Source organism: Octodon degus, unplaced genomic scaffold (assembly GCF_000260255.1).
Source record: "Octodon degus isolate 3935 unplaced genomic scaffold, OctDeg1.0 scaffold00028, whole genome shotgun sequence".
In the NCBI taxonomy this organism is placed as follows: Eukaryota; Metazoa; Chordata; class Mammalia; order Rodentia; family Octodontidae; genus Octodon; species Octodon degus.
Genome location: NW_004524604.1, coordinates 8671795 through 8681915, shown reverse-complemented (window position 1 = coordinate 8681915; position 10121 = coordinate 8671795). Strand labels below are relative to the sequence as shown.

Sequence of the window (10121 nt, the reverse complement as noted above, 5' to 3'; positions counted from 1 at the left end):
TTTTTCCCTGTGCTATATGTGACATGAATCTGTCCCACTGTGTGCTGAGGAGCTGGACATGAGTGTTACTCCGTCACAGATGCTCCTGAGCAAGCTATGCCTGCTGGCTCATCATGGACCTGCACACACCTCCTACACAAACACAGTGTGGGCCTCCTGGTGTTGCTTTGCTCCTTACCCTGTGGGCCAGGCATTGTGGTGGGATTCAACCACAAGAAAATATTTTAGTCACTGAGAAATAGTATTGTTACAGAAAATATTTTCATGGAATAAAAATGCTTGTGTTTACTTGTCTTTTGTGTGTCAACATTCTTAAAGTTACCTCAAATTCATTCTGTTACAATAGAATGCTCATTTTTTCACAATGATGAATGGTGTGGGTGAATTATAGTTCATCTAGTTTGACCTTCATTTTATAAAGAAATCAGGTAGCGTACATCTGTAACCCCAGAACTTTAGCAGCTGAGGCAGGAGGATTGAGGCCAGCCTAGACAACACAGCAAGATTCTTACATACAAAAAAAAGAGGACACAGAGAGAGAGGGAGGGAGGAAAGAAGGAGGGGAGGAAAGGGAAAAGAGAAAGGGGAGAGAGGAAGGGAGGAAATGAAAAGAACAAAATGCAGTGGTGACAAATGTGCTGCAGAAGGCTATTACCATAGAAAGCACTAAAAGGTTTGCCACACTCAACTAGGGCCCTGTGTCTTACTCCAAGTTGCTCAATAAATGTAAGTTGAGTTGCTGTGGTCGTTATTTCTCAGACTAAATGTCATTCTGTAATAGAACTAGGATTAAAAAGGTAATTTCTACTATATTGTGGTAGATCTTGAGTGGAACTCCTAAGAATTAGGAAATTGCTTAATTTATGATTAAAAACTTACACAAATGTTGAAGTCTACAAGTGATGCAGTCATATACCACATAATGACATTTTGGTCAGTGGTGGACTGCATATATAATGATAGTTCTGTAAAATTATAGCAGAACTAACCAATTCCCATCGCCTAGTGATACTGTAGCATAGTTCCTTACTCATGTGTTGGTGGTGATGCCATTATAGAACAGCAAGACAAACTGTGGAGATAGCAAGGGAACGAGGAGGTACAGAGAGGGAGGAACAGGAAGTGAAAGGATCAACATGTGATACTATTGATAGAGATAGACAAGTTTCTCACAATGAATCTATTTATTATTTGTCACAAACATACTAATGAAAAAGAGAAGGGCATCGTCATAGAAGGTGGCACATGCCTATAATCTCAGCTACGTGGGAGGCTGAGGAAGAAACCTCACAAGTTCATGGCCAGCCTGGTCAACTTAGCAAGACTGTTCCCAACTGAAAAATATAAAGGCCTGGGGCTGCAGCTCAGTGGTAGAGTGCTTGCCTAGATATGTGAGGCTCTGAGTTCAATCCCCAGTGTTGTCAAAAAATAAATGAGCCCTTGAGAGTAGGGACTTTTTAAAATGAATGAATCTGATGCTGGCAAAATGGGGGTGAAGCAGAAGGGAATAAATTGAGATGTGTTACGTACATGTATGAAGGCCCTACAATGAATGTAATCATCATGTACTACAAATTAGTGATACAAATTAAACAAAATCACTGTGCTATGTTATGCCAGCAGGAACCTCCCATGCCTCATGTGTCCCTTGTCTCTTGACTGTAACAAGAGGCCACCACAATGCATAACTTAGACCAGGTAGGTTTTTGTAAATTCCCTCCCTGACATTTGCACAGCAGTGACTAGTACCTTTCTCAGAATACATCCCAGCCATTAAATGATATATCACTGTGACTACAGCAGCCCCTTATGTTCATTTCAAGTAGTAAGTAAATGAATGGTTGAAAAGCTAAGCTAAGCTAACAAATTAGTAAAATGTGATAGTCCAGACAGGAAGACCACTGTATAAAGTTTTTCCTATATGACAGACACTACTCTAAATCATTGTACATTTATTTACGCAGTTAGTAGTCTAAGGGGTAGCTATTATTTCTAGGTTAATTTTGCACATGACAGTGAAGGCACAGATGATGTTATGGTTTCGCTCTAAAATGTTCCCCAAAGTTCTTACATGTTTGGAAGGCAACTGGATCATGAGGAGGCCACACTTATGAGTGGATTATTCCATGATGAGCTCATAGCTAACTTCCTGTCACGAGGTGGGGCATGACCAGAAGAGGCAGCACTAGGGTGTGCCCTGGAAGGGCATATCCCAAGATAAATCCAAATCCTCCATTCTCTCTCTGCTTCCTGGCGTCCATGATGTGAGCAGCTTTTCTCCACTGTCCCCTTCCTGCCTCAGAGCAGGCCAGCTGGACTGGACTCTCTACAATTTGTGAGCCAGAATAAACTGGTCCTTTTAAGTTGTGCCTGTCAGATACTACATTTCAGTGACAAGGAAGGTAACCAGGGGAACTACATAACTTGCCCAGAATTCACAACTAGTAGAAATTACAGTCAAGAGTCTAATTTAAAGAGACAGATTCCAAGTCTAACCCAGTGGCTAGACTATATTTTCATTATCCTACATCCATTATCCCTGTAATAACAAATTTGAAGGATAGATACTATTTTCTTTATTTCAGATGCATAAATATAAGCTTTAAAAGGTTAAGGAAACAAATCTAAAAAGGTAATTAAAGCAACTACAATAACACCAAGAAGAATTAAGCATTCAGGAATAAATCTACCCAAGGAGGTGAGAGATTTACCTCTGAACTATATAACACATTGCCAGTGATGAAGAGGACATTAGAGAAGTGGAAAGGTAATCCATGTTCATGGGTAGGAAAACTTGACATTGTTAGGATGCCAGAACTATGCAAAGTATCTCCAGATTCAATACAGTGCCTTTCCAACATCTTCTTGTCAAAGAAATAAAAAAGGTAATCTCCAAATCCATGTGGCATCTCAAGAAACACCAAGCAGCCAAGCATGGTGGCACACTCCTGTAATCCCAGATCTCAGGAGGCTGAGGCAGGAGGATTGCTGTGAGTATACGGCCAGCCTGAGCTACACGTGAGACCCTATCTCAAGAAACCAAAAAAAAAAAAAAAAAAAAAAAAATTTTTAAATTTTAAAAGTCAAGGCAGGCAGCTGGGAATTTCCAAGAGAGTGAGGGTGAGAGACTTTGGTTTTTATGAGGGTCTTAATATCGGGGAGGGATCCATGCAGCAGTTGTCATTATCTAAAGGATGTCTTTTCCTGGATCATTTAGCACTTTGCAGGGCTTCCTGTATTCCCAACAAAATCACTCTTGTCTGGCCACAGAGCTTTGAACAAGAAGATGACAAAGTGGTCTGTGTGTATCTTTAGAGAAGGTGGGTCCGGACTCTGGGAGGAATGAAAGGGCCTGGCATCAAAGGTCTGTGCTGTCTTGCAGTGGCCAGACAGTAGGACGTCTTTAACCACCACTCCTGTTACAGGCTTTCATCCTTTCTGTAGCCAGTGGGCAGCTCCCACAGTTTCCATGAGTGGAGTTGGACCTAACCTCTTACCATGCACTATAAAAAGTAACCAGAAATGGATCAAAGATCTAAACTCAACAGCTAAAATTGTGAAACTTCTGGGAAAATCTTCAAAACGTTGCATTGAACAATGGGTTCATGGGTGTAACCAGAAACATAAGCAACAAAATAAAAATTAGATAAACTAGACTTCATTAAAATATAACATTTTTCACATCAGAAGATACAATGAGAAAGTGAAAAAACACCCGATGATATTTACCAATCATGTGATGAAGAATTTTTTGATCCAGAAAAATATGTCCATATATACCATACAGTTTAATTACTTGAGACAATCCAATGCCAAAATAAACATTTGTCTAAAGAATATATGCAAATGACCAATAAGCACATAAAAATACACTTGCCCGCATTAGTCATTAACAAAATACATATCCTAATCATGGTGAAATAATAGTTCTTTTCTAGTAGGATGAGTAATACTTCTACTAAGGGGTATTAATAGCCTTTAGTAGCAGCAATTATAACTTTAGAAAAGACAGTAAGCATTGGCAAAGATGTGGAGGGAGTGGAACTCTTGATGCATCACTGATGGGACAGCCACCGTGGAAAAGTTTGATGATTCTTCTAAAAGTTAAGCGTGAAACTACAATACAATCTACAAGTTTTGTTCCTAAACAATGTATAAAAAGAACTAAAAGCAAAGATTCACATAGATATTTGTATATTTGTATTCATAGCAGTATTCATAGTAGCCAAAAGGCAGAAGCAGCCAGATTGTCTATCAGCAGGTGAACAGAGAAACAAAATGTGGGATATACATACAATAGGACATCAGTTATTTAAAAAAATTAATTTTTATATAATATGCCACAATATGGAGAAATCTAGAAAACATGCCAAGTGAAATAAGCCAGACATGGGAAAGTGGTGCATGATTCCACTTAAATGAGTTACCTGAAGTGGTCAGGTTCATTGAAGCAGAAAGCAGAATGGTCTGGGGGACAGGGGGAGGCTGATACTGTTTGATGGTGTGGAGCTTGTGCTAGAGATGAGTGGTAATGGTTATAACACCAGTATGAACACATGAAACCAAATGGTACTTCTGCAAGTGGATAAAATAACTGTTATGTTGCATATGTTATAATAAAAGCAGCTTTCAAAAACGAGTCTGAGGGGCATTCCCAGAGTCACACAGTTTCTAAGTGAAAGAGCGAGACTTCAGCGGTACCATCCAACTCCCAGGCTGTTAGGAGTAGGTGGCAGGTGCTTGTGGCTCTGTGGGATCCTTTGGGGCTTCTTCTCTAAGGAGTAGTGAGAACATCAGAGCCTGTGCTTTTTATCTATAGCAACCTATTGTATGTATCCTAGGCCCTAAATTTTTAAAATTGAAATGTATCAGATACTTGTCGTAGTTAAGAAATGGCTACTCAGGGCCGGCAAGATAGCTCAGGGGACTAAAGCGCCTGCTTAGGCAAGCGCAGGAACTGCACTTTGACCCCTGGCACCACAGGCCATGCCAGCTCTGCCCCCAGCGCGGGCTGGGCCTGCCACAGAGTCAGGGCATAGAGTCATATGCCTATAATCCCAGCACTGGGGAGGCTGAAAACAGGAGGATCACTACGAGTCCAAGCTGCATAGTGAGACCCTGTACCAAATACATTTTAAAAAAAAAAAAAACTGTATTCTAGATATTGTAATTCTAGCCTATGCTTCTTGAGTTCATGGCTCTGTCTCAGAATCTGATACAGGCATTCCATATTATCAGGACAGAGACGGGAGTGGTTGTTCTGTGGACAGCAGCGCTTCACAGCCTCTGTTGTACTGCTGGCAGCAGTTTCACAGGCTGCTCTATACCCCTCCTTCCCTTCCATCCCTGCCCTAGCAGGTGGAAAGAACCTGCTTTTTGCGACAGAATCACTTCTTTCATAGTCTAGAAGAGTTCCTGTTATTTCCCAATACTCAGCCCACCCACCCCCACCCCCACCCCCATGCCAAAACTGCAGCTCTTGGAGTCATGGAACAGAGTGTAAAAGTTGAGCTGTACTTCCAGCTGCAAAGGGGTAAGAGGAGAAGAAATATAAGGCTGACTTCCTGTCTCCTGGGAGATCTGGGGCTAACCGAGTCCCCACATCAGGCTGGGGAATTGCTGCAGGTATGGAGCTTTTCTGTATTCCTGTCCTCTCTACTGCTGTTTTGGACCACCTATAGGGGATGCAGTTTTGCCATAAGACTGAGCCAAAGGATAGGGGACTTTTTTTCTTAACAGAGCTACTGGAATTTCCTGAGGTCTTGCACTCCCTCAACCTCCCTTCTTACCTCCCTCTCTCCCCCCACCCCTCCACCCCCCACTTCTCACAATGGTTCAGTAGCTTTGGGGCCTGCTTTCATTGAAATCATGTTCTTATAGCAAAGGAAAACCCATGCATAGTGAACACAAGTCTCCCAGTGGCTGCTGCTTAGGGAAAGGTTGGTCTTTTCTTGCAGGGAGTCAGCACTGTGGTGAGGTCTTGCTGAAAGGCCTGCTCCGGATGCAGGGCCAGGTCCCAAGCTCTAGGTATGAGGACAGCAGATGCACCCCACTCACTCTTCCCACCTTCAGACTTGTTCATCTAAGTGAAACAATACTCCATGTGGGGTAAAGTGAAGCTGACTTAATCTAATTTAACATTTTATTTTCCTACCTCCTTTTGTCCTCTATTTAATAGCACGTCATTAAATGATACCTCTTTTAGGAATATGCTTTTGAAATGTGTAGAGAGAATTTAATAGGCAGCATTTATATTAAATATAATAGTACTGTCTAGCATAGGAACAGGTCCTGAGTCTTCATCTCTTTTGTTTCTTTCTTGCATATATGTAATTTATACAGTTTGAGCAGTTGCATGGTTGTGGTCAGAGCCCTGTCTGTTCCTGGTACATTTGTTGTATGTTGTGGAGGGCACCCTGTTCTCTTCTGGTGAAGATTATGGAGGAGGACTACACAAGTCTTGGAGGTCCATATAGTATTACTCTAAAGTGGAGCTCTTTGGATAACTCAGTTCTCCCCCACACTAAGTTCTCCCAGCACCACCTCACTAAGGGTGCTGTTACTACTCTGGTTTTACTGATTGGAAAGCCAGAGGTGAAGTGGCTGTGGTTGACTGTCATGTAATGCTGATCTCGTGGCACAGGGAGTAATTGTTGTTAACATCTGGGGGTATACCTGTGCACGTGTGTGTGTGTGTGTGTGTGTGTGTGTGTGTGTGACAGAGACAGAGACAGAGAGGGAAAATTATGTTGTGTGGACATTTATGCCTTCTTCTTTGCCCAGTTTAACTTTGTATTAAAAGAAGTTTTTCACATTATTCACAAGACCTGGGAAAGTTCTAGCAACTGTGAGGGCTTTTCACAAATGGATGTGTGTGCCCATTTACTTTACCGTGTTCCTAATGCTGAGTATTGTAGTGAGTGTGAGTTTTGATTATGCAGTGCCTCTGTAAGTAACTCCATACATGAATTCATAATATTTTTGCTTATGTCCTAAAGAATAGCTTGCTACAAAAAAGAATCTGAGCCTGAGAATATTAGGGATGCTCCCAAGATTGCTTTACTGAAAGACTGAAAATGTTTATATTTCCATAATTAAGACTATTTGAGAAGATATTTATATTTCCTCATTTCCTTTTTGTTCTTATTTTACCAGTAGTAGGTTTTGAACTCAGGACCTTCACACTAAACTACATCTTTAATCTTTTTTATTTTTCAGAGTGGATCTTGCTAAGTTACTGAGTTTCCAGGTTAAGTTGAAACTTGAGATCCTCGTGCTGGCCTCAAATTCACACTGATCCTCCAGCCTCAGGCTTCTAGCACAGGCATTACAAGTGCACACCACTATGTCCAGCTTCTTGCTTTCTTTAACACTGACCTTTCTCATTTCTTTATTAGAAGAAATATTGCTCTATTTTGGATTGGTTCTTTGAATTTGGGGGGGGGCTGATTTTTTTTTTTAATTCTTCATATGTTCTAGAGAGAGGGCCTTTGTCGGGACAGTTGGCCATAATTTTTTCCCAGTTTGTTTTCTTTTTACTCTGTTGGACATTTTCTCTGATGTGCAGAAACCTTTTAAAAAGATGAGACCCCCAGTTGTTGACTCTTGGAAGTGTTTCCCATGCAGTTTGGTTTTTGTTCATGAACTCTCTACCTATCCCTATGTCTTTAAGATTTCCACCTACATTTTCCTCCAGAAGATTTAGTGATTCTGTTTTAATGTTTAAATCTTTGATCCATTTTGACTGTAGCTTAATGCATGATGATAGGCACGGGTCTAGTTTTAGCCTTCGGCATATGGAAAGCCAGTTTTTCCAGCACCATTTATTAAAGAGGCTATCTTTCTTCCAGTGATCCTGTTTGACCTCTTTATCACAGATAAGGTGGCTGAGTGTGTTTGCAGGTGTTTCTGCATCTTCTAATCTATTCCACTAATGCTCAGATCTGTCTCTATGCCAATACAATGCTGATTTTATCACGGTAGCTTTATAGTATAATTTCAGGTCAGGGGTTGTGATACCTCCTGCCTTTCCTTTGTTTCCCAGGATTGCTTTTGATATTCTGAGTCTCTTCTGGTTCCAAATAAATTTGATTTTAGTAACTGGAAGGTGTTATCTTGCTTTCATAACTGAGATTTCTCTGCATCTCTTGAAGTAATAGTCTTTACAGAATGGTGTTAGCCTTTTGTTAGGAACCACTACAAGAGAAGAGCTTAAAAACAGGGACAGTTCCAGGAGAAAGGATTTGCCAGGCAGATTCATGCGTTTGTTTCCCCTTGCCTGAAAAAATTCATCCTGCTGGGTTGCACAGTCTGAGGCAGAGCCTGAGTGAGAGAGACCCTGCTTGCTGTGTGGGTGCCATCACCCAATGGGAGGGCGCAGGACTGCTGCTGAGTGCATGGATTCAGAGCTGCACTGTGACCTCTGTGTGCCCTGGTGTTTGCTGGGTTTGGTGTTTTTTGGTTTTTGGGTTTGTTGTTGTTGTTGTTTTTGGCGGAACTGGGGATTGAACTCAGGCCCTTGTGTTTGCCAGGGAAGTGCTTATTCCACTGAGCCATCTCCCGGGCCCCTGGGTTTGGCTTTTAGCACAGAGTCAGAGTGTGTATTCCCTTGCCCTCATGGGGTGCTACCCAAGGCCTGGGGAATTGTTCTTAAAATCAACTGCAGCCCTGTCTGTTATTTGCTGGCAACATTTTCTTGACTGGAGCTTTAATTCTCTAGCACTGTGTCTTAATGATGGAACATTTTGAAGTGCTGATTAGTTCTGAGTTTAATGAATTTCTTGTAACACAGCTGCTGGAGCCAAAATGCCATCTTTTGTATTATGAGGTTTAGTTGTATTTGTATTAGAGGTAGCTTCCTACCCCTGCCCCTTGGGTGCTCCAAGCCCTGATTCAGTACTATGCAGGAAAAGGATTGGATATCCTGAAGCATCAGTTATATAACTGTGGATTGGCTTTCACTGCCAGCCCTGCTTCCTCCTGTGATAGTGAAACATGGGCTGGCTACAGTAATCAGATCTCGAGAAAGCTGCAAAGCCCCACAGCCTCTGGGTCCACGCTGCAGTCATGTGGCAACCTGAGACTGGAGGGCTTTCTTGCTGCTCATTAATTTTAATTAGCAATGACACCTGCCTCCTCATCTGCTCTCAGGCAGCTAAACTGATCACTGGAATCTTCTCCCTCCCTGGACCTTTGATACTGCTTGGAATGCACTGCAAAGAGCAGCAGGCAAAAACTGTCCCATTTCCACAAGCCACAGCGTAACCCTAGGTAACTGCTAAGTTTTGTGAAATGACTAGGTGCTGTTAAAAAGGTTTAAAAGATAGGGGAAGACTTCTAGAATATGGTTGAGTTAGACCTTGAAAGATCAAGTAACATTACTGGTATGATTTTGCACACACACACATAACTCAGGCCTTAAAATTTCCTAGAAAGTATGTTATTCTACTTTTTGGTTTACAGTTTTTCTAATTCTCACAAATAGCCCCAAAGGGATAGTCGTGAGAGGTTTAATGCACTGCAGAACATAATTCAGAGTCAAGTAGTCATTAAGCAGGAAAAGTGTAAGTCGCTATGTTTTTGTGATGGATCACTTCTGCGTGGGTCTTGAAGAGCAGCCCAGGGAAGCCCAGGAGAGTGGACTGGAAGCCCTTCACCTCAGGGCTCACCCAGCTCACTTCTCATGCCCTAGCACATCTGCACTACAGGGTCTGCTACTATGGAACATACTCAGTAATCGCTTTTGGAAGGAAAGGAGTTAGTGAAATCCAGTTTTTTTGTTTTTGTTTTTGTTTTTGTTTTTTTAACTTCATGAGCTATAAGAATGGCTGAGAGAGGAAAAAAAGTGGAAGAATCATAGCAAAACCAAAATGAATTCTGTACATACAGTACCATGGTAGGTAGCTGTGTAATTATCATGTTACTTATTAACACATGTGGCCATTACTTTCAGGAAGGAATATGTAAAGAAGGTAACAAAGGAAAGATTTCAAAATCCTTCATGAAATGTACAAAAAGGATGGCTGGCTGCAAAACTGAAAGCAAAGCAAGGCTAGCCTTGTGGTGGTGGAGAGCCAAAGATTTTCTTCATGTTTAAAGCCTCTACTCTCCTCTTTAGATTT

General features: G+C 41.5%; 1 protein-coding gene across 1 annotated transcript in view; it reads left to right on the top strand.

Annotated features, from left to right (window-relative positions):
* The window catches only part of Lonp2 (lon peptidase 2, peroxisomal), a 108864-nt gene that overhangs the window by 88783 nt on the left and 9960 nt on the right, over positions 1 to 10121 (top strand). The gene's annotated exons all lie outside the window — the stretch shown is intronic.